General features: G+C 36.8%; 1 pseudogene; it reads right to left on the reverse strand.

The window, feature by feature from the left end:
- Nucleotides 1–14,457: 14,457 nt before the first annotated feature.
- LOC122146359 lies at nucleotides 14,458–17,148 on the reverse strand (annotated as a pseudogene).
- Nucleotides 17,149–24,530: the final 7,382 nt, after the last annotated feature.

Below are 24,530 nucleotides of genomic sequence, written 5' to 3' on the forward strand. Positions count from 1 at the left end.
GTATTTTTGGTTTCAAATATCTAATTCTATTCCTTCTTATGTTATAATATTTAGCAAATTCTGTCATGCAATCTAATATTCCAATATCATATTCTTACTAGTATTGGATAACACATTAAAATGACATATAAATCCAGGCAACCCTTACGAAAAAGAAGTTTATTCAAGTGTGCTATTAGTATGCTTCTTTTAAACTAAAAAATAGTAAAGTATGCTTTTAGTTTACTTTTTATGTACTTCTCAGAAATGGGCTTTATGTACTCCTCAGAAATATACTTAAAATGACATTTAAGTATACTTGACTTATACTTGTTATTATTTTTTTTGTGTTATTGTTGTGCTAGTATAATTGTTTTTTTTGTTGTTTTGTGGTGGGTGGTGGTATACATATTCTGCACAGAATTTCCAAAAAAACACAAGTGAAGAAGAAAAAGAGACAACAGATACTAACACATGTAACACGATTATCTTACATGAAACAGCATCAAAACTGTAATTTTTTGGAATAAAATGTCGACCAATGAAGAGAGGTAATAATTACAGTCAAGCTTTGCGGTGATGATCAACTCCATTTACATTTTGATTATCATTCTGAATCCAATTCATAGTCTTTTTTCAGCTTTTTGTTCAAAATGTTATTTCTTTATTTTTTTATGAAATTTACCCACATTAAAGTGTTTAAAAAAGGAATGCATGAAGCTAGAATAAAATGTTTTTGTTTACAAGCAGATACACTGTTCTTTCTTTGGATGTTTTGTATGTTCAGATATTCATATAACAAAATATATACAAATTAAAACCTAAATATGGACGTAGTAGTATACTTAAATTATGATGTAAAGTTCACTTAAAGAAAACTTATGAGTATACTTGCAGTATAAAACTACTAAACATACTCGGTTACTAACGTAACCTCGGTTCCCTTAGATACGGAATGAGTTCTGCGTCGTAAGCCGTTTAGGCTAAGACGCTATGGGGAAAAGTCCTTTTTTTCCGATTTCTGAAGCCTTTTTGAATCACGCGTTGAAACTGCACGACCATTGGTTCGTGGAGTTCGATATAAACGAACCAATGGCGGAGCGGCAGAGCTCACTCAGTCTCACTCAGTGAGACTGAGTGAGCCGTCTCACCTAGGCAAACTGATTTAATTCGATGAAGCGACGACATGAGGTGTCCTTACGCATAGTACGGCAAGGTAAGCAATACTCATTCTGTATTGATACTACACTCTTACTGTGTCGTAAGCCGTTTACACTAAGACGCTATGGGGACAATATAATCACGCCATGCTATCAGGAAGGATGACCGGGTTTTCGCCCAGAGCCCTAAGAAGGGCTTGTAATGAATACGTAAAATATCTCAGACCAATCGGGAATGTAATTACACCAGTCACCTTGTTGACCTCCTACAGTTCAGGCGCCAAGGGGCCTGAGAACATGTAGGGGACAAAGCTAACCCCAGGATGACCCGAATGACCCTTGGTGTTGCCTCCGAAGCACACAAATAGCTGTTCTGACTGTCGAAAAGAGGCGGTCAGTGTAGCCCTTAAAGCCCTGACAGGGCAGAGTAAGTTCCACTCCTGATCATCCTGAGAAGGAGGATGCGTGGAGAGAACAACAATCTAGTCTCTGTACGCAGTGGAGAGAACCTTCGGGACATACCCGTGCCATGGCTTCAGGACAACCTTGGAGTCGCCAGGCCCGAACTCAAGACAAGAGGGACTCACGGAGAGTGCCTGTAAGTCTCTTACTCGCTTAACTGATGCTAGCACCACTAGCAGAGCGGTTTTCAGCGACAGAGAACGTAAGTCGGCAGTCAAGTGGACGGGCGAAAAATTTTCTCTGAGGAGAGACTGATGCATGTGGGCCTTGAGCCGACGTGAGCTCGATCACATCCGAGCGCTGGAATCCTCTGCCCCGCTGTTACTTCCTCACAGGCTCCTGGGAGGAGAGAAACAGGAGGGAGCGAGGGGCGGAGTCGCTTTCTGAAAAGAAACTTATCCATGAGCGCAGAGAGGCCAGACTCATATCCACGCAATGTGGACAGGTCGTGTCGATGAGCAGCTGGATTTCCTTGGGATTTCAGCGTGGGACTTCCCCAGGCATCGCACGCAGTCATAGTGCCCATCATCAGCATGCACAGGGGCCCTGCATAAGCCACAACTGTGGCACGACATTTGAAACAACACCACGAAATTTGCTCTAGGAAATTTTCTCTTTTTATACAAACCTCAGCAAAAGTTTGCCTAGGTGAGACGGCTGCTTATATAGCCCGATGCCCCGCCCCTTTTGGCTTAAAAGTATACTTTTATATACTAGAAAGTGGGCTAATTTAGTCCCCAAGGAGTATTGAAACAGTACACTTACAAGTATACTACTAGAATACTGATATTTGTATACTTGCTACATAAAGTATACTTGAAAATATACTTGAAATTTACTTAAGTACACTTAAAATAAACTTGAAGTATACTACTTTTTGGTAAGGGAAGGGTCGACTATATAATAAACATAGATTGCAAACAAAAAAGGTTGAAAGATGTTCTCAGACAAGGGAAATTTACATTAATGTCAGGTTGGGGCAAGTTGTTATATTTATTTTAGTGCAATTTCATATAACTGATTCATAAAAATACCTGTTGGTTTGTATAGACCTCAGTCTGGATAGCACCATATTTAATTTTTGACAGGAATGAAAATGAGACTGTGAGAGATAGAAGTAGTGGTACTGTTTAACTGTACTGTTGTTAAACAATATACCAATTGTTCAGCTGATTGTTCAAATGACCTGTTTAAAAAAATATTATTTGAAAAAAAAATTAAAACAAAAAAAAAATTCAAATATTATTGGCTTTAAAAGTTCTGAGTTGTGAAACTTACATGATTTAGGACCTTTATATGGTGTGTGCCAATAAAGACTTGAAGGCTCCAAACCCGAAATTGCATATTTCGCTACTGTATAGTATCTGAAAAACATATGTGACCCATAATAGAGTAGGCACAATGTACCCAGATGACCTTCTACTTCCAGTGAGATTCTGAAGTGTGCATACAATGAACCACGAGTTTGCAAATGGCACTGACGTGACGCAACTGACTTTGGTAGGTCATGTGATAATGACAACATGGCAAATGTAGCACATCCAGTTTCCATTACTACCCACTTTTATACTATATAGAACATACTTTTTTTGTAGTGGTCACGAAGTAGCCTACTTATTTACAATAAATACCTTCTCAAGAGAGTATGTGATTTTGGACACAGCCAAAGTCTATCCCTCATAGCCTCGTTTACATTCAATGACTTCTAACTTGATTTGGCAGGTTTTCATTGGGTGTAGTGTAGTGTGCCAACATGTCCCTCTGTTAGAGCTCAAAAGGTTAACGTGTGTTCAATAAATCCATCTTTTTTTTTCTTGCCAATTTCCCTTTCTTTCTTTTTAAGGTGTGTGTCCATGCAGAAATGAATTCAATTGTCCTCAAAAACATTGAAATATTTCTTAACTTGCTAGTAAAATGTTGTGTCTTTATTAAAATCTAACAATGCAAAAAGGTGCCTATAAGGGGTGGCTTAAAACAGTTTATTAAAACAATATCGATGAGGCAAGCAAGCACGTATTCTTATGTGAGTTGGCAGCAAGTTGATAAAATGAAGTAATTATTGTTTAAATAATATGTTCGCCAATATAATATTCTAAATAAGTTGATAAGAGCTCAGCAAAAGTTAGAAAAGCTGCAAACTTCCTCAGGGACGTACCCTTTGCGGGGGCACTCGGTGTATTCCGCTGTCTTGATCATCCCACATTCAGGAGGGAGAATACGAGCTACCCGTCATTGACACGTGCGTTACGTCTTAAGGGTTCCCCAAATCACTATCCAGAATTGGTCATGAGGACGTAGACTACCGGTTGTACGCATTTGCGTGCTCTCGGCGCACTTAGAGACTTCAAATCGAGTTACACTTGTATCGATTTCAGGGGGATCATCACTCCTCTGCCGCTTTGACTGCTTCCCATTGACGTCTGTCTGAATAACTAAAACGCTTCTCCTCGAGAATGATTCAGCGACGCGATCCGCAGAGGGCTTGTCGACATTCTGCGCGCAATATGATTCAAATCGGTTTATTACAACAGTCGAATGGCTGTCGACATTTCTTTCTGCCGCATCAAACCAAGAAATTAGACTGCGATGTTCCGTTCCTGCTGGAAAAAGGGCGTCCGCAATGAAACGCTGTACAGTGAAAGGGCGAACGGCGCGAGAGGAATCACGACTCACGCGCTCACGTAGGATAATATATAAATCCTGAGATTTTATTTTATTTTCATTACACTTCACTTATTATACAGTATGGATATATTTATATAAGTCTAATGAAAATAAAAGCAGAATTAAACTGATGTGATGTCATATAGCCTAACTTTATGCTTTTGTTGAAGGTGCACTTTAGAGGGGTGAGGGTGCTGTAACTGTTTTTCACCGTCTGTAACACGTGATTTTGTGCTAAATGTCTCAAACTTTAATATATATATATATATATATATGTCTGTAACACGTGATTTTGATATATATATATATATATATATATATATATTACAAATCCACAACCACAATCCACAAAAATGTGTAAATTAGTAGCAAATACAAAGAGGGTTACACTTGGATGTAACACTTAACTGAAAACATCAAATGTGTTCATTTGTATTTTTGGTAAACGTGGTCTATACACTGTAACATATTGTGCAATCTTGGTTCCAGTAGAAGTACACTGGAAAGTGTTACAACCTGATCAGTTATGATATGCAATTTATGCAATTAACTCATAGGTGAAAAGGTCGTTTGGATGTTATATAGGCCTACTGGTTAAAACAAGAGAGCCTAATGACTCCGATGATAGTTGTTATTTAACATCCTTTAACATCTACAAATATACTAAAAGGTTGTGTAGATGTAAACCCTAAATACCAACAAGAGAATCATAAATGATAAATCATAAATGTATTTAGACATATTTTCAGTCTTGAGAGTGTAACTGGAAGGTTCAGATGTAGGAACAAGGATACATAGTATATATATAATCATTCTTTGCTCGTTCAACTGAGCATTGTGAGAATCCAAACTCTCCTTGGTCTTTATAAATAGCAGCCTCGTTGACAAAATTCCGTCAATGACGTAGTGCACGCGCGTAGTTGAGTAGGTGATGCTTTTTAGTGAATGAGTCCCCCTCCCTCTCCAGCTTACTAGTACTATCAGATCTCTATAAAAAAGCGCACGGTAGATGGGAAAAGCGCTCGAGAGCTGCTTGTTTCTACCAGGAAAAAGAAGACAAGACGAGCGTGACGAGTGCAGACAGTGGCCCAAATGGAGCCACACTAAGAACTTCTCATTACGCAGTACATCGAGCCATCCTCCTGGAGCGCCAGCTTACTAAAAACGGACAGCCGCCTGAAAATCGACTGCAATTTTGGCGAGGACTCCTGTGTTTCAAGGTAAGTGTGATTTGAAACTGTTTGGTTGAAAATGGCACGGTGACAGCCTGGAAGTTCATTTAGAAATGACCTGATGGTTGCCAAACACTAAAGTCTCATAAGTTCTTTTTCCAGACAATATTTTAAATGCGTATTTATTAAAAGATGTACGGTACATTGCAGGCGACCTGAAACTTGCTGCAGTGTGACTCACTTTTTTCTTTCGCACGTGGGCAGCATGAAGACCCTTTTAAAGGGAACAGTCTATTGGACAATGCATTTGATGATGAAAAAAAAGCTTGCTTTCGCGAGTTAAATTAAAGAATATGATCTAAGAAGAGTAGAAAATTAATTTGTGAAGTTAGAATTTGCATTAGCCTATTATTCATTATACGTTTACCTCATTGCGTATTAACTTTTCGGTAAACACAGACATATTAGAAATATGTATTTTTGCAATGTATGTATATACATTTCGTGAATTAAGTCTATTTTCTATGTCGCTGTAAGTGAAGCATCTAATGTACAATGCCGTCCGAATCTTCGCTGTAAACTTTCTCGTGAATGTGTGACACCGGGAGATTTCCGGTGAAGATAACTGTCGTAGTTGTTGCCAGGTCCTGACAGAAAAAAAACAAACAAAAAAAACAAACATTCATTTAGCATGGAACTTATTCCTTATAACAGGCTTCGAAACAAAATAGAGGTTTTGTAGGAAATGGTCCATTTCCTCTGCAGTTTATCTGAAGAGGAGCAGAAACGCTCCCTCAGCTCCCCAAAGACTTCGTTTAAACATACTTATTTCACACTAAATAACGACGAATCAGTCAACTGTGTTATTCTTAGCCTAAAACCCGCCTATTTCTAAGTGAGAAAACAAGGACCAAGTCGCTTATAACAGCTAGACATGGCCAACACTCGCGCTCCTCCTTTCTTTCTGTAGATGCCCTCGTACCTCCACTAACTAATCGCGTTTATTTTTGCCGTTATATTCAACTATGTCGTTTTTTTTTTTGTGTTGTTGTTTTTGTTTTATCTCCCTTAGTTCGTCCCCTCTTGAGTGTAGGCTATGAATTTCCTTCCTACCTAACGTTTCCGTTCACTTTTTTTTCTACACAGATTTTGTGACGTGTATTCAGGCGTTGAAGTCAGGTTTGCGTCACTATTGCGCACTTTGCAGATGATTCGTATCACCTACTGTAACCCTTTAAAAGACACGCGCGGCGCTCAGCTTCAAACACACACTCACACACAAACGATTGCAGCACAATCCTTTTATTTTTAGGTGGGGGTGTTAAAAAGATGGGTCCGTTTCACATTCATTGATGACATCTTTATTCATTCTCTCTAAATTAATGAATGTACAATTGAATAAGCATAGCCAATGACACTAATGACCAATAGGCTATTTTGAACTGAAACAAGTACACGAAATATATTTTGTTTCTTAAAGGAACAGTGCAACCAAAATTAATATTCTAACATTATTTGCTCACCCTGCACTCTTTTTCATTTTTTTTTTCGTTTCTGATGTCTTAATTCTTTTAATATGTGGAACTCAAATATGATAGTTGGAGCAGAATAACACTTAAGTTGTATGCAGAAATGTGCTATAAAAGTCAGTGTCAGTTCATCATATTCTGCCTAACTTCTCCATTATATTTCATTTTACTATTTATTTATCACCACCTTGAGGCATAGAACGCTACCCAAACAAGATTATTTGAGTAGGTTTTACACGAAAATACCATTTCAGTCTTACTACTTCAAAATGTTCAGTTCAGTATATTAGTTGCCTTTTCTTTGTAATTATTTGTAGAATTTAATAGCAATTTCTGAATGAAAAGCTGTGTTTTCAACACCATGGACAGCGGTTATTGCTGTCAAGTCTACATCTTCCTTTCAGACCTTAATGCATTTAAATTAATTTAAGCAGTCTAGCATTGGGGCTACCAGTAAAAGTCACTAATATCGTCAAGTAATATATGGAGAATAAAACAATAATAATAAAAAAAAAGCTTTTAGGAAATGGAACAACTTTCAGGGGTTCAAGCCAGCATCTACGTCACTGACCCAGCAGCGAAGCTCACGGAATCAATGTTCCCGAGAACATTCTGCTTGGGCAAACCACTGCCCTTCTACTAAAATACCCGGGTTTGCATCAGATTCATGGCCATAATCATTAATCATATTAAAGCATATCTTATCTAGATTCATTTTATGTTGATTATATAAAATTTATTTTGAGATTTGAGTTCTGCTGTGTTTTTTGTAACACTTCTCTTTAATTGCAGTAGCTGTTCTGTCTCTCCATTTGATTTGACTTGGTCTTGGTCTTGTTGGGTTTGGCTATTATGTGAGTCAGTATGCCAGCACTTCATGACCTTGGCTCTAGACTGCTTACTGCTTATGGAGGTCCAAACAGTACAGTAACAGTCTACAGTCATGGCTACTGAAGTCTGGCTCCAGCATCACAAACACACAACACTAATACAGAAGGTTTTTAGCCTTTTTCATCTGTATAACTTCGGTTGTGATTGAAAAGTGAACCCTGTTAAAATGTGCATGCACGCATTCATCAGAAATACTCCGGCTGTGACGGCAAACAGTTTGTGTATGTCCTGAGCCTGTATTGGGGGAGTCCTGTGCTATGGAGGCATGGCTTTTCATCTAACAGCCAATAGAACTGCACTATTTTCCAGTTACCATGCCAACACCCCCTCATCCCTACCTCTGCTGTCTCCATGGTGACCGTGGCTTTAGATTGTTACTGTAGCGATGGCAACATGGTAACAGTCTACAGCCATGGTCGCCAAGGGGCAGGTGTTATAGCAACAACTGAAAGCATCAGAAATGATTGCGACTAGCTGGCTGAATTATGTTTCACGCACGTGACCAGAAACTGTAGCACAGTGAGGATTTTCTAAGAAGCTGAATGATATGATTTCAAAAAGTATGGCCAAAGTCTGACTTTGTATATATTTGTATTTTTACCCTCCTTCTGAAACTCTGTTAAAAGACGTCTCTGTCAACATTAAAGTAAACATGTTTTTTCTCAGACTTTGCCTGCTGTAAAACATCAAAGCTACATTGAGTTCTGCTTGAGACCAAAAACTTTATTCTTTGCACAACATACATTAAATACTTCAATACAAGCAGATTCGCTTTCCAATGTAATTGCTTCATGTACTGTACCAGAATATACAATTGTTTCTCTATAATGATTTCCTGATGATTCAGTTTTGTTCCCTTGATGGCACAGTTGATTCTTCTAATGTGGAGTGCAACAACGATTGCTCCTTTTTTTTCCAGACAATTTCCCTGTGGAACAAGGAGAGGCAGTTTCAATTAGGAATCGGTGACAGAATATTGTTTAATGTACTGTATATTGATGAAAGTCATACATTTTCTTTTTACCGGTTGCAGTGCCATCTGGGACAGCTGGGCAGGTGTTTTTAGTGAATTCAGTGAGTAATTAATACATATCAAACTGGCAGAGATGTCTTGTCTAAATGTATGTTAATCTGCAACAATTTTTAGTAGTGTGCAATAGAACATGGCCCAAATGCTAAAAAATATCCAATTTTAGCAGTCACGGGACACATCGCCCTCTTGAGGAGAGGAGTTTATAGTTGCGGAAAACAATCTGTGGGCCAGTGTTGTGCTTGGTACCATTAAATGTAATAGAAGAAAAATTATATTCAGAAATGTTTCTATGAAAATTTAAGTAAATAAAATCTCAACATCCAAAGACAATGTCCCCTGTATTGGTTTTAATATTTTAAAATTATGCCAGTTTTGATTAATTAAACATTTGTAGCCAGGGGTTATCTACATTATTTTAAAGCATTTTTTGGGTGTTAGTTAAAAAAAGAAGAAAGAAAAAGATAGATTGTAATCCCTGTTGATCATTAAAATTTTTTTTTTTTCATTTAGTAAGGCAACAATTGATTTTAAAAATATTTTCTCGTTTCTTCTGCATTTTTTTATTATTTTCTAGCTTCTGTGTTACTTAGCAGTAAAATCAATAGTTTTGCCCAGGGTTAACTGTTTTTTTTTTTTTTCCTGAGTTAATAAAAAAAGTTTGATCTGGAAACTCTCTGATCTGGAAATTGTTGCCTCATGTATGCTAAACTTGCGACATTCCATATTTGTTGCTGAATGATCAAATCTAGGGGGGGGGGGGGGGCAATGTTGATCTTCCAAAACAAAGTGAATACTTTGAAACAAAGTGATGAGAGGTTGATAGAGACTCTTTTCCCTACAAGTAAGAGACCATGTGCTGATACTTGAACCTCAGCACATAAACTCTTACTGTTCAGGGCTAAGGGCATCATACAGGGACGAACACACACACACACACACACACACACACACACACAGATTCACTGCCACTCTAAGAATGATTAATTACACATTCAGCCTCTAAAAGAAGATAAACTGGGTAGTGTCAGACCTTGAAACTGAAAAGCAGAGAAAATAATGTAAGAAATAAATCAGCAACATGTTTTTGCCCTAATAAAAGTTTAAATTCAGTTTTTTTTTAGATCAATAAATTTCTATCCATTTAAAAAGACCAGTCAAATTAATAAGATACATTAACTGCAGTGATTAGAAATGGGAAAGTACAGTCTGTGATTTGTCAGCTCCTCTAACTGACCTAAACGTGCCCCTGTAACAACTAGACGCACAAGAAGGAACAGCCAAACCACAAGAATTTTGAAAGTTTTTGTTCAGATCGAAGCATTTCCTTTTCACCAAAACCTTGTAGGTCTTACCAATGATAACACAGAGAGTTCCAGCAGCTCAGAAAGAAAGAATGAAAGAAAGAAAGAAAACCTGAGTTTGGAAAGTTGAGAAGTCCAGGAAACAAACTTTGGCTTATGATAAGCCCTGTCCACATAAACAAGAAAAACCATGAAGTGGCAGGACTGTGTGTTTGGATCAGGCTGGAAATAAATAATAAGTTACTCAAATCACACTCTGCTGGATAAATTCCTGAATTCCTGGTTATAAGACCCCTCTAAAAAAACAAAATAACTCAACAACAAAGTAACAAAAACAATCCCACAAAACTCCTAATCTCAAACATTAAACATTTTTTTTGCTGGTAAAATCCTTCGTTCTTCATCCCTGTCTTACTCTTGTTTTTGTAAATACAGACCATGGGTGCTTCCTCACACTGACATCACAATGACATCATAGTTGTTCTTTAGGTTAAGTAATCTCCTTGGGAAACTCCCTTCCACCTATTCCTGTCACTGCTGAGATTCTGATTGGTCAGTCGGCCACACCAGCAAAAAAAGTGACCTCTTCACTATAACAAAATTCTTTTCCTGGAATTAACCTTCATCTGCTCTTCTGGGAAACCTCATAAGTAGCTTTCAGTTTTCTTCAAATATCAAAGGTTTTCAAACTACTCTAAAGCAACATTTCAACCAGATTCATCTTATTATAATGATTCATCTTATTATAATGGCTTCAGCTAGCCTATGAATAAGTTTATATTTATATATATATATATATATATATATATACACACACACACACACACACACACACACATGCATAGACACATACATATATAGGTTACAGCTATGTAGACTACAGAAACCATTATAATAAACATGAAACATCTTTGAAATGAGACCGTGTTTGGCTGTATGACACAATACGTACATGACTCCAACATATGACAAACTAGATAGATACCCAAAATCATCACTTCTCCAAATGCATCACTCCTCAAAATTCTCCCATAAAGACGTAGATTTCCAGTATTAAGGCAAAAATAAATACAAAAGTCCAGAAATAATGTGATATAGTCCATATAACCAGCTTTTCAGGATGCAAAAGATAGTTTAAAGGCACAGGACGAAACTACTCAGTTCCTACTACTCTTATAAAAACGTTGTAGCTCCACCCACATTCTCAAAACCACACCTTCCTCATTCCTCAGAAAAAAAAAACAAACACACAAAAAAACACTCCACTTTTACCTTTAACACAGATTGCACAGGTCCTACCTTCTACTATAACCCACCAGAGTCAAAATATAGCCTGACACAACACTCACGTCTATCTTTTCCAGACATTTCATACACAGCTCTCCCCTCTACAAACCCCTGACCACTACTGTTGTGTAAGACCATGGATTCCTGAGGCCGGGAGTCACGGAGCTGTTGTAAAACTTACTGGCAAGAGGGAGTTTCTGTGTTTCTCCTCTTCTCTTGTCTTCCATTTATCAAAACCATCTGTTTGAGCGGAGAAAGAGACACGTGGCATTGAGAAGGAAAGAACAAAAAAACAAAAAGAGAGGGGAAAAAACAAATGAATGGGGGGGGGTGGGGGGGCTGTAAAATGTGATCATTGACTTGGTATTGATAGCAAAATGTGTTAATAATGAATTTCATCTACATATTTATATTAAAACAAACTAAATAGATATTAAAGGATAACTCTAATGACATAAAAATACCAGTAAAGGAAATACAGACAAAGGATGATGTGGATATTGATATCTCATAAAAAAATGAAGAAATTGCCAACGTTCCATATGGTGTCTGTGAAAACCCTTTTTGGAGCCCTTAAAGGGAGATAGTTGATGGAATCAGTTTGAAATGGGAGGGAAAATTTCAACGCTTTTGTGTTTGCTCGTAAAACTTCTGCATTCTCTTGCAAAAAACTTTTGCATTCCCTTGAAAAAATGTTGCATTTACTTGCTAAATTTCTTGTTCCCCCAAGAAACTTTGCATTCGCTCACAAACATTTTAAAGAATGTTTCTTGGTGGAATTCAAAAAGAACATGAAAGTTTTTCCTCATCTTATTTCCCCCCATCATCATGTCCCGTTAGGGGCTCTGTAAAAAGCTTTTCATAGATCGTTTATTCTAGAAACAAATTGGACCAACTAGGCTAGAAAATACAGATTTTAAGCAGAGAGGAGCTGCACTACGATTACATATACAGAAAATAGATGCCTTGGGGCACTTTCAAGATGGCCACAGAGTAAAGTGAGTTGTCTTAAAGGGACTTTGAAAAATGAAGTGCACAATGAAACCAAAAAAAAGTGTAGTAAATAAAGTAAAGCAGGGCCAGTTTTAACTTTCGTTAATATACATAAAGTAGATGCAGTGTGAACTGCTCATAAAATAAATCACAGCTTAATATCTGAGCTGTTGTACAAAAGAGCTGTTTTATAACCATTTACAAGAAGAAGAGAGGGATGGAGCCAGAAAGAGTGGGAAAAAGTGATAGATCAGGTCAGTGAAAGGAAAGGGACGGTGCAGTGCGGGGACACTCTGGCTACATTGGAAAGAATGAGTGAGAATAGAGGAGTGCTTCCCACAAACATCTGGAAATCATGATGAATGCAGTCCTGGGCCGCCAAACTCGCTTTAAACTACACAGAACACAGAGTTCCCATTCTGCCTGTGAGCTCGCACAAACACACACAGACCACTGACAGAGAAATCAAAATGATAAACAGCTGTAGGGGAAAGACTCTCACTAACGCCCCCAATGGAATTGGAAGTACTGGCATGTTGTCAGCACTAAACTCAAATTACATACAGAATATCCACCCACATGAATTTCTCTTCAGGTTCATCCCCCAGAACAGTATTCCAACAATCTAAGGACTTTCCAGCTCTCCACTAACTATACTTAATATGAGCACTTTATCAAACTATAAAATAAAATAATGATGAACAAGCCTGCTTTAACTCTACTAGACCGACTGTATAATATTTGATATGCAAGTTTTTGAGGCCTCTAAATTATCAACATCATGTTAAATCGTGTTAAAAGACCGACTGTTCAAAAGCAATACACCATGTTTTTGATGAACGTTTATTTGTATCTTCTCTGTCATCATTGTATTTCATTGTATTTTATGTTTTTTACAATAACAATCATAAAACTAAGAACTTAAGTTTTCATCTTTCTAAGAAATATTATAGGTAGATATGGAGTGACAACTGGAATTTAAATACATTTTAAATTTAGTCTGCTATACTGTTATATGTGACCCTGGACCACAAAACCAGTCTTTAGTGTCAATTTTTCAAAATCTGAATCTGAAAAGCTGAATAAATAAGCTTTCCATTGATGTATGGTTTATTAGGATCAGACAATATTTGTTTTGAGAAAATTGCCTTTGAAGTTTTCCAAATGAATTCTTAGCAATGCATATTACTAATCAAAAGTTAAGTTTTGATATATTTAACAGTATTAAATTGACAAAATATCTTCATGGAACATGATCTTTACTTAATATCCTAATTATTTTTTGGCATAAAAGAAAAAATCTATCATTTTGACCCATACAATGTTTTTTGGCTATTGCTAAAAATATACGCCAGCAACTTAAGACTGGTTTTGTTGTCCATGGTCACACATACTTTCATTTATTTTCATTGCAAGCTATCAGGATTTCAACTTTTTGGCCATATAAATATCAGTAACTGCATCAAATTGCATATTTTTGCTCAGATTGGGCCTCTGAATAAACGTGAAAGTGTTTTTTTCCTCCTTGAGTATGAGCGGCATATTCACCTATACAAGCTATAAAAAGCCTGATGTATCAAATATGATATTTAACAAAAACTTTAAGATTTTCTGTTCATTTTTTACCAGGTTCAATAAACTAATTTATAATTTATTTTTACAATGCCATTAAAACAAATAACTCCAAATACAAATATATTATAATTGATATTATATTTATTATCATATATTAATATTATTTTCTGAACAGCCATGCTACAGAGCCTAACATCTTTTTGAACCCTGAAATATCCTTTGATAGACTCTGTCAAGCAAATGAGCTGGACAACAAACAATACAGCACTGCATACTCGTTTTTGAAAGTCTTTATTCAAGTAACCATTTCCCTGAGAACAGTGTAAAACATCTTATTATTGACTGTTCAATTTCCAAGGCTTTTATAACGTAGCCTATATTTCAAGAAGTACATTTAACGTAGGACCTGATTTATTCCAGGAACTCTCAGATACTCTTTTATCCTCTCACTCAAACTTCTTGAGGAAGTCTTGGTATGTCTGCCTGTGAGAAGATGCCGCCGGGACAAAGTGTCCACCATGGATGAAACGAGGATTTGAGCTCCATCAAACGCTGGCAGCAGATCTCTCGGCTCATCTCCTCTGGAACCTTACACGGTCATCCTGCCCAAACACATGCAGAGAAGGGATTGTTATCGCTGGGCCTTCATAAAACCGACGATGCTGGGAACAGACACTGCAGAATCCGGCGACCATGGATGGCAAAGGCGAAATTAAAATCAGCCTCCTAGTTTTTGTTCTTGCAGTGCACAAAGCATAGCCACCAGGGCGGCACCTTGACTAAATCCCAGGATGCCATCGAAGGGGCCAAGTTCCTTCACTGCAGTTTTCACAGTCTCTATACTCTCTTCCAGACCCAGGCTGCTCTCACACTCCTGCTGAGCGTTGAAACTTCGTGCCTGGACATCAGAGAACCACCAGCCCCTCTGTCCTCATCACCACCACTGCTGTCTTCTCAGGCCCTGATTGGCTGAATGTATTGAAGAAGAATAATAAGATAAGAAATGAAAGATTAAAAAAAATGACCACGAATGTACTGAGGGGGTTTAAATATTTATATATTTTAATGTACATGTGACACTAGGCAACCCACTAGGCTTTGATGTACAGCAAATATAATATCATTTTTACACTCACTTTCGTTTTGAATTGCAGGCACTTGGTGTGGTGCACTATATATACACCAGCTCCACTTGTTTCTTTAGTAATTTGCGTAATGCTCCTGTCTTCTCTCTAAAAGAGTTCCCATTCTGTTCGATAAAACCGTGAATACAGAGAATTTCGCAGAGGAACTGCAGCTTTAGGACATGATCTAATGATTTGTCAAAACTTTTCTAGCTATTCTCCAAACTCGAAAAAAGGACACTACTGCTAAAGCAAACAGGGGCAAGCCGACGTAATAATACAGTTATATTGTGCTGTGTTTTCTTATTAACTAAAATAACATATTAACCGAAAATGCTAAAAAGAAACTAACCGTATGTTTCCTTCTTGTGCGACTGGTTATTACCGTGTCTGAAACATAAACGAATCAAGAGTTCCGCCCAGGTGAACCTTATCTGCAACATGTTTAACTTCCTAGAATACAGCTAACCACTAAAGCTATATTTATAAACCGCGCTGTTTATGTAATTGATGATTTTAAAGAGGTTTCATAAATCTCACGGTGTGCATTATATATAAATGTACATTTTATTTTCCCCACAAATCGGACACAGAAATGCTAGTTCCGAATTTAACGCAAAGGGGCAAGCGTTCTCCTGTAGAAAACGTTTCCGCGGCGGTTCTTCAGTGGCTATTCATATAAACGTTAGCCTCTCATAAGAAAAAAGAAATGTCTTTAAAAAAAATTGCAATAAATTACTTTACCCATTTCATTTAATTCTCAATAAACACCTGATTTCAAGGCTCAACAAAGGCAACAGCTCTCTATTGCAGCGAGTATAAAGAAGCCCACTGACAGCAGACAGGCCTAGTGATTAAAGCAGACATTAAAGAAAGTTTATTTTTAAATCTAAAGGCATGTCTTAAGAGGATCGCTGCATTTAATTAGAAAAAAAAGCATATTATACGAAATGCTTGATAATTTCAGAATAATCAACACTTGTGTGGTGTTCATATTTTTTGTTATTCATGGGTCTGGTGGATCCGCTGCATTTTCATGTACAGTGTTTGGTCATTGAAAATTTATTGGATATATGCTCTTCACAGAAAAATGAGGCCAAGGACAAATGAGTCTGAAAAAAAAAAGATAATATAAAAATAAAATTTTCTTTTGATGATAAAACAATGAAAACGGGTCCCACAGACCCGAACACCATCAAGGGTTAAAACAATGAAACATAATTTCTATGCATTTTTGCAATTATGCAAAATCATTTAGGGATTCTGTGTTTCTATACCAAATGTTTGTATAAGAAGGAATAAAACATGCCTGCAAGCTTTCAAAGAATGTAAATAATTGCATAAAAAGTTTAAAATAATCTGTATGCATTCAATTATCTCATGCTATCCTGAGGGGACAGTTCTTAATTTTGTTAGATGATTATGTTCTCTCTGTTGCTCTCAGTGAGTGTTTCTGGATGATTGTGCCTTCCTGAGCACTTGAAATTAAGCTAAAAATGAGCATGAAACACTGGAGGCCTTATGCCTCTAATACTTATACTCTTACATTACCATAAAGTTTATCTGTATACTACTGCTGATCTCAGGCCAGTTCTGCCAGTTCTATGAACCCAGCCAGCCAAATTGGTTTTTACCAAGTATGTAAAACATAATCTTTTCCATAAATGTTTTATTACTTGTTTGTGTGTTTGCAAGTGCATCTCATCTTTGAAATGAAATGAATAATTCTTCCATGTTGATTGTGGCGAATGCAGGCAGCAGAATCCACCAGCACCAGCATATGCTTCAAGCTATAATTAAGGGAGGTTTGTGCCAATCCAGCATGTTAACTAAAAATATCTGTAATGAAAAAAAGATGGGTTTAATTAATGAGAGTCTCTCTGACTAATTTAATGTCTTGTCTGTGCATATTGAGTATATGTGCTAACCAAGTTCCCAGCCGTCTCCTACGAACACTTTATACCTCAACTCTCCGCATTAATAGATTTACTTAAACCATCCAAAGCTATTTTCCTAGTGCGAAAAGAAATTTATTGCACATAAAAAAATGCTTCAGTGTGATCTTTCAAGGGAGTTCCTGCATTAGCCAAGTCTCGTTTGCACCCATTTCATTACCTTTTAGTTTCTCTATCCTCTGTCTGCAACTGCTGCTCTCTTTAATATTCACCGTGATCATCCAGTTTGATGAGTCACAAATGAGACCAAATATAAATAAAACAGGCCCTAAGGCCAACCTTCCTTTCAGTGCTCGTTTTAAGTGATTTATTCTCAAAACACAGCTTGTTAGCGGCAGGTGAGGGTGCTCCATTCTCACCCTTTGCAGCAGGAAGTAACCCCAGCAGGAATGTCAGTGCGGAATACAGATGAGATGAAGGATATATCCACAGATACACACACGAAAAACTGGAGCGTGAGCCCATTTGCGCCCCCCCACAATTGCTCACAAACAAGCACACAACACGGGTCATTAACCAACGAATAAAAAGTCGTGGACCGCCGGATCAGAATGACAGGATTGCATCAGTATTGGTATGAGTAACTGTGTCAGCCAGACCCATAGAATTCAGTAGTAAACAAACAACAAAAGATGCTTCACAGAAACAGTGTGCAAAATGAAACTTTAATGTACCTCAGAATAAACTAAATAATTTTTTAAAATGTGCTGTTACAAAAGTTGGGATTTTTGGTTTTGTGATTTAAGTACAGAGTTCTGATATAAATAAGCTAATAATAAATTAATGAAATCAAATGTTGTAAATATGGTAAGAATTGAAGGGTTGAAGATTTAGCATGAAAATTATGTTTCCATAAAATAAAGAATAATAATATTAAGTAATTATTATTATTATTATTAGTATTATTATTATATTATTATTTTCAATTATTATGGATTCAGGGATTACAAATTGAGAATTTATATATGATTATCCAGGCAATATATTATATAGAACACACACATATATATATATATATGTATGTATGTATGTATGTAGGTATATATTATAATATTTTTTTTTTAATGTAAATATAATGTTTTTTTTTCGTGCAATGAAAAGAATATCAGTTATCAAGTAATTAAAATTATTGTAATATTGCTGTTTGTTATTTGGACCTTTATAGGCTTAAAAAGTTTTAAAAACAAATAATTGATACCTTATTCACAAAAAATAGTCAACAATACTGGTGGGCATCCAATAGGGCACATGCCTAAATGACAACATGTGAACTTTAAATACCTTTTCGAATATCAGATATCTCTGACACTGCACACATATCAAATTATAAAACTGTTCATTTCCCTTCCAATATCGACACATTAATGCAGTTCAAGTGCATTCTAAGAAATGTAGGAATATCATATATTCAGGTAATAGTGTCAGTTGAGATAAAGGCACTATAGAGAAGGACATTATGGGGAACTGAATGCAGGAAAGGAAAGTATAAATGTAGATTGTATTAATATCCCAATTCCCATTGAATATGGGCTGTGGAATAGTTATTTTAATCAATAGTGAATATCATAGATCATAACCAGCAAATCTTTCATTTGTATGTTTGTTGTAACTTCATAAGCCACGCGTGCCAATCGCAAAGCCTCTTTATTCATAACCAAAGTCATATCATCTCTGAGCTTTAAAGCATGAAGGCAATCTCTTTTCATACACACACCACACACACACACACACACACACACACACACACACACACACACACACACACACACACACACACACACACACAGCAGCGACTGTCTAGCTTTAATGCCATAAGGAGAGATATAGCAGCATGCAAACCTGTAATACTCTGCTCACAAAAAGATGGGATTTGCTTCTGCTTCTTGATTGTTTTGTATCATCACATGTATCCATTCATTGTGGGTGAGAGTTACTATTCCCAGTCCCTGCAGCTATTCTGACAAATTATTTAGGCCTACCTGCTGAGTGACCTCTGTGTTTGCTTCATACCAGAGAGCTTTTAGTTGGCTGTTTACCAGTAGCATTAACACAATAAAAATTTGGACAACTTGTGCCACACAACCATCGATCAACATCATAAAATCAGTGCGCCCACATCATTGGTGGTTTTATGTTTTTAAGTAGCTTTACCGTAAATGTGCTTCTCATTTCAATGTCCATTAATTAATTGACAACAAAAAAATGGCACAAAGGTCCATAGGCCTTAAAGGAATACGTTAACCCAAAAAATGTATCTAAAGCAGTATGGAAGCATGTTTCTGTACAAGGATATAAATAAACTCAGAATGTAAGATATAAACTTAGAATCTGACATTTTTCTTGCAAATTCTAATTTCTTCTGTAATTAGTGAGTTTATATCTTGCAATTTCTGTTGAAACACTGACTTTTTATCTCACAAATTTGACAGGCGAGTTTTATATCTCACAATTCAGGATCTTCTTACAACCAGTTTGCAAAGTTTAAGCTTGCAATTCAGAGTTTATATTCCTAGAATTCAGAGACAGAGACAAAAAGTTGGAATTGTAAGATTAAAAAGACCACCAAATTTTACCTTTTTTGTGATTTTTCTCCCATGTGCCAAAAACTCCATTAATAGTTGAATGTATACATTAGCAAAACAATTATTTTGGCTTATTTTCAATTAAAGAAAACAGTTAACAACAAAAAATGAAAACTGTGTCATCCATTTCCTCACCATTGTGTCTCTCCAAAACCGTATGACCCCATAGGATTCTGTATGAGGGGGACCAAAAGGAAAAATTAATTATGACCTTTTTACTGATACTGAACAAATCATTCTGACGGAATCATTCTGAATTGAAGTTCAAAAGATAATTAGACAGATTTTTAATGAAATCAGTTGTTTCATGAAACATATGTACTTTACTAAAAGAACATTCAATAACCAATAAATCGGTATGCAGAAATTATGACTTCACTGCTAAAGCATTGACTAGTGTGACTCTGCTCGTGAAGCCAATCTTGTCTGAATACATGGCAAGTGTGTACACTGATTATTAGGACCAATTTTACAAGTCTTCCGAGAGGACCGGGCCATTAGCGCTCAACTCTTACATGGCTATTTATAGTGTAATCTTCTGGTTTTCAAAGAAGAAAAAATGGCGGGTTATAAAGAGAAGAAAGGTTGAAAAGGGTTAAATGAAATATGAGATTCCTTTTTTTGTTTTTATGACACGAACCTATCCAGAGAGGGGCAAAAAGATGCGTCAGAATGGATATAAATGATCAATTTCACACGTAATTTTATCTGAGGTTTCTCTCGCTTTATGTTCCAGAATGTTATGTGGCAGTGATGAAATGTGATGTGAGAGACAGTTAAAGAACAGAATTATTGAAAACATGATTGAATTGTTTAAAGAAAATGTAGTGCCACAGAAAGAGCAAAAAAGAAGCTTGGCTCGAAACAAGATCAATTTGGTCCATTAGGATGACTAAAACTATTTGAAATTGATTCAGTGGCGTAACATCTAGGTCTTTCATCTCGGCTTGGGTCCCTACCTGACTTTAGTACATGACCAAAGATCTGACTAATGTGACATTTCGCCAGGACCAATGTTGGAGCACAAACACCCTAGCGACTTTAAAGTCAACATCTTGGATGAATTACAAATCCTGCTGTTTAAAGCTGCTAATATCAATGTGAAATCGAGGTAAATGCCCATGCAATATGAAGAATAAATATACAAAATCGGCTCAGCTAGGGTTTATTTCAGTAGTCATTGAGTATACTATCATATTTTTATTAACTAATTTTAAATAGTTTTATTTTTACAGGTTCATTCATTTTGTTGTGTTTTTTTTTGCCATTTTATTAATGTTTGTTAGTACATATGAATGTGTATATGTGGTGCGTGTGTGTGGTGTGTGTCGTGTGTGACTATTAGCTTTCATAAATTTTTATTTCAGTTTTAGTTTTAGTTTATTTTACGTGCATCAAAGTAATCTAAATTAGCCGAAATTAGTTGCTTTCTTTGTAGGTAACTATCAGGTTAGTTAACTGAGATAGTTTTACTCCCACCTAAAAGGCAACAAAGGAACAAATATACCATCTGTTTACACAGGACTTTTCTAATAAATGTATTTTCACAGAAAGAAAATACCAATCACAAGAAAACAAAGGATGAATGTTCTAATGTAGATTATTGATTGCAGGACACAGAAGGACACACAAATAACAAAGACTGGTATAGAGAGCCCAAAAAAGAGATGGGACACAAAGGACCAAAAGGAGCCAAAAATATGACTTGTTTATTTTCCCTCTGAGGCCGTGTGAATTAGTGGCGACCATGTCGCATGGGATTGCTTATGGAGGGAAGTGAGAGCAGTTTGCCCACTGCTGAAGAAGATGTGTAGTCGCTGGAGACGATGTGAAGCAGAGGTGTCAGCTATTCAGGCGGTCAATAAGATGTGAACTGTTCTGCGATGAGGGAGACGTGAAACTCGCAATTCCAATTCTGGTTATCTCCTACTGTGGGTCTGTGGGCATGTGCCCCACTTAACACAACACACACACACACACCACACACCCCCACACACACACACACACACACACACACACACATACATTTCCTCCCTCTAATCAACTTCATCTGCACACATGTATACAGATGTATACAGATGTATACTTCATACTGCAATGAATTACTCTTAAATGAAGAGGAACTATTGGCCTAACATATGTCAGAGTTTCCAAGACACCAGCCTTCTGGACATATAGGACGTTTAAGTGGATGGACTATAGGTGCATAAACAATTCACATGCACTTAGCGGAAAGCAAAAAAAAAAAAAGTTATGAAGCAAGAGAACGGGTACAGCTGGTACTCAGTGATCAATAACTTTTGGAGTATTAAGGGAAGTGGAATCTTTCATTAATATATATGTGTATATGCCTTAGTGCAGACAAGATGGGAGAAGAAATGGGGACAGAGGAAACGAGAGCGAGGACTGTGAAGCGAGCCAGGAGAGGTTTGATTATTGACAGTGCAGTATACAGAGGAAGTAGAGTGTGAGAGCGAGGAGAGAAGAGCAATGAATACTTTTATCTCTTCCCCTGTTTATTTTCTCTCACAAGACAGAGGTAAAGTATTCCTTACTTGACTCTCCTCGACTGCAGTGACCTGCATTCATCTCATGGCGTGACAACCACCAAAGCTTTTCTGGGGAAAACAGAGAAGAGATCGGGGGAAAGAGAGAATAAGTCAGGGTTCATTTTGAGAAATGTCAGGAAGAAAATAAGAGGGGGAGAGCACGAGCAACTGGGTTGTGAGATGTAACAAATGAGGAATGCCACCCTACATGTAGACAGACAGGGAAACAGACAGGACTAATGAGCAGGCAGACAGATAGATGAAAGGAGGTGATGGAACACAGGCACAAAACAAAAAACTCATGTGTACTGTATTCCAACCAACTGCTTGGTTCCATGTCGCTTCATTTTGTTTGGTAGCCCCGCCAACAGTTCAGTTCTTACTGTTTGAAGACATCTGTACCATCACCTATAAAGCACAAGATGCAATATTAGCTGAACATAGTTAATAATCTCCACTGGCCTTTAATCCAATACGCTTGTACATTATGATCGATCCCTCAGTCAATTGTGAGGATAAGAATTTAAGTGCATCAATCTGACCCTTGATTGCGTTCTTTTATTTGTTTTGTAGGAGGAATGGAAAGAAATAATTAACAGGTTGACAAAACCCTATTAAAATTTTTCCTGCACATTTCATGCAAACACATACACAGTTTTAATTAAACTTGAAAAAACAGATGCAGAATCATTAGATTCCCCAACAACTCTCGCTGAAGCATTCAAGTAAATACATACATATTTTAGTTAAGAAATTATTGCATAATCAATCACACCAACCTCTACACTCCTACATGCTAACTCTCAAAGCAGGATTTTTAAAGCTCGTACTCTCTTTCTCTCCCATTTGTGCATGTGTAAAATTGATCCAAAAATGTCTTTTGGCATGCTGAGTTTAAGAGCAGAGGAAGTAGAGGATGTAATTTGGTGTTCCATCTGCTCTGCTGTATGTTTATGTGGGGTGTAACTGAGTGTTAACAGGAACTAAAGGTGTGACAGGACAGATGCTACACCTAGGAATAAACAAGAATAAACAAGAATAGCAATAAAATCAACATTTAAAATAGATATGTCAAGGTGGACGCTTTATCAAACAATTAATTTAATTAATTTGCTGTTCTTTTTTTAAACTGTTAACCTTTTTGTCAATTTTTATCATTTTGTTGCGTGTGAACAGCGGCAAGATGCGATGCACTTACAGCTCAGGTGCCTCATCCACACAAAAGGCCCTTAGCCGCAACATTTTCATTCATCCATTTTTTTTTTTTTTTTTTTTACTGTCAAAACTCTTAATGCATATCTTTAAATACACGTCATATAAACATCCTGTCAGTGAATACACGGATTAACGTCTCCACAGTTGTTTGTGTTGGATTCACTAAATGGAATCGGCTCATTAGAGTTCATTCATCTGACTTACATAGTCGCGCTGTATATTTTTGATTCAATAAAAAAGATTTGGCTCATTAGAATCACTCGTTCGGGAGTAGCACTACACTGTTGCGGTGAACTGTAAGTTTGTGAATAATAACAGCTCAGGAAAAAGCATAGATGGAAGAATGTACATGCAATAACCATAAACGCAAGCTTAGACATTCATAATTTTTATTTATTTTTATCTTTATACTGAAGTTTTATATGCTTGTGAGAGATTTGCAATTAACTCAGTGTTATTCCCCAGTTGCATATAAATACATTTTCAAGAATAAATAGAATCTGTCGTTTTTATTATACAGACTATAAATACACAACTTGCCTATTATTTAGTTTAATTTGTTTAAATAGGCTCCTGAAATGTTGATTTATGTGTTAAAACTATGGAAGAAATGTGAATGTTTTTAATCAGAAACAGGAAGCCCTCAATTTAACCAAAACAAGCCACCTCTTCTAGAGGTGTTTATCAAGTAATGTGTGAAGCTCAGCCAGAGAGAGTCTGAAAGATTCCCAATGGATAGACAGCTCAAATAACATCACCTCTGCCACAAGCAACGCTGTCTGTGAAAGACCAACTCTACTTCAGATGACTAACTCAAACTGATCTTCTCAGCACAGACAAGACTGGCTATGCCAGACTGGAAACCAACAAAAATTGAACAGAGGAAGAGTGAGTTTGTTATATCACAAACGTTTGAGGAAGTGATGCAAAGAGGCTGAACAGAGAAAGGAAGAAGTAAACTGTATCTGGGCCGCTGCAGGTTCAGGTGTGATGGATAACTATTTGCCGTACCTATATTGAAAGTACCTTGTGTGCTCAGTGTGTGAGAGAGAGAGCGCA

The sequence above is a fragment of the Cyprinus carpio genome, chromosome A10 (assembly GCF_018340385.1).
Source record: "Cyprinus carpio isolate SPL01 chromosome A10, ASM1834038v1, whole genome shotgun sequence".
In the NCBI taxonomy this organism is placed as follows: domain Eukaryota; kingdom Metazoa; phylum Chordata; class Actinopteri; order Cypriniformes; family Cyprinidae; genus Cyprinus; species Cyprinus carpio.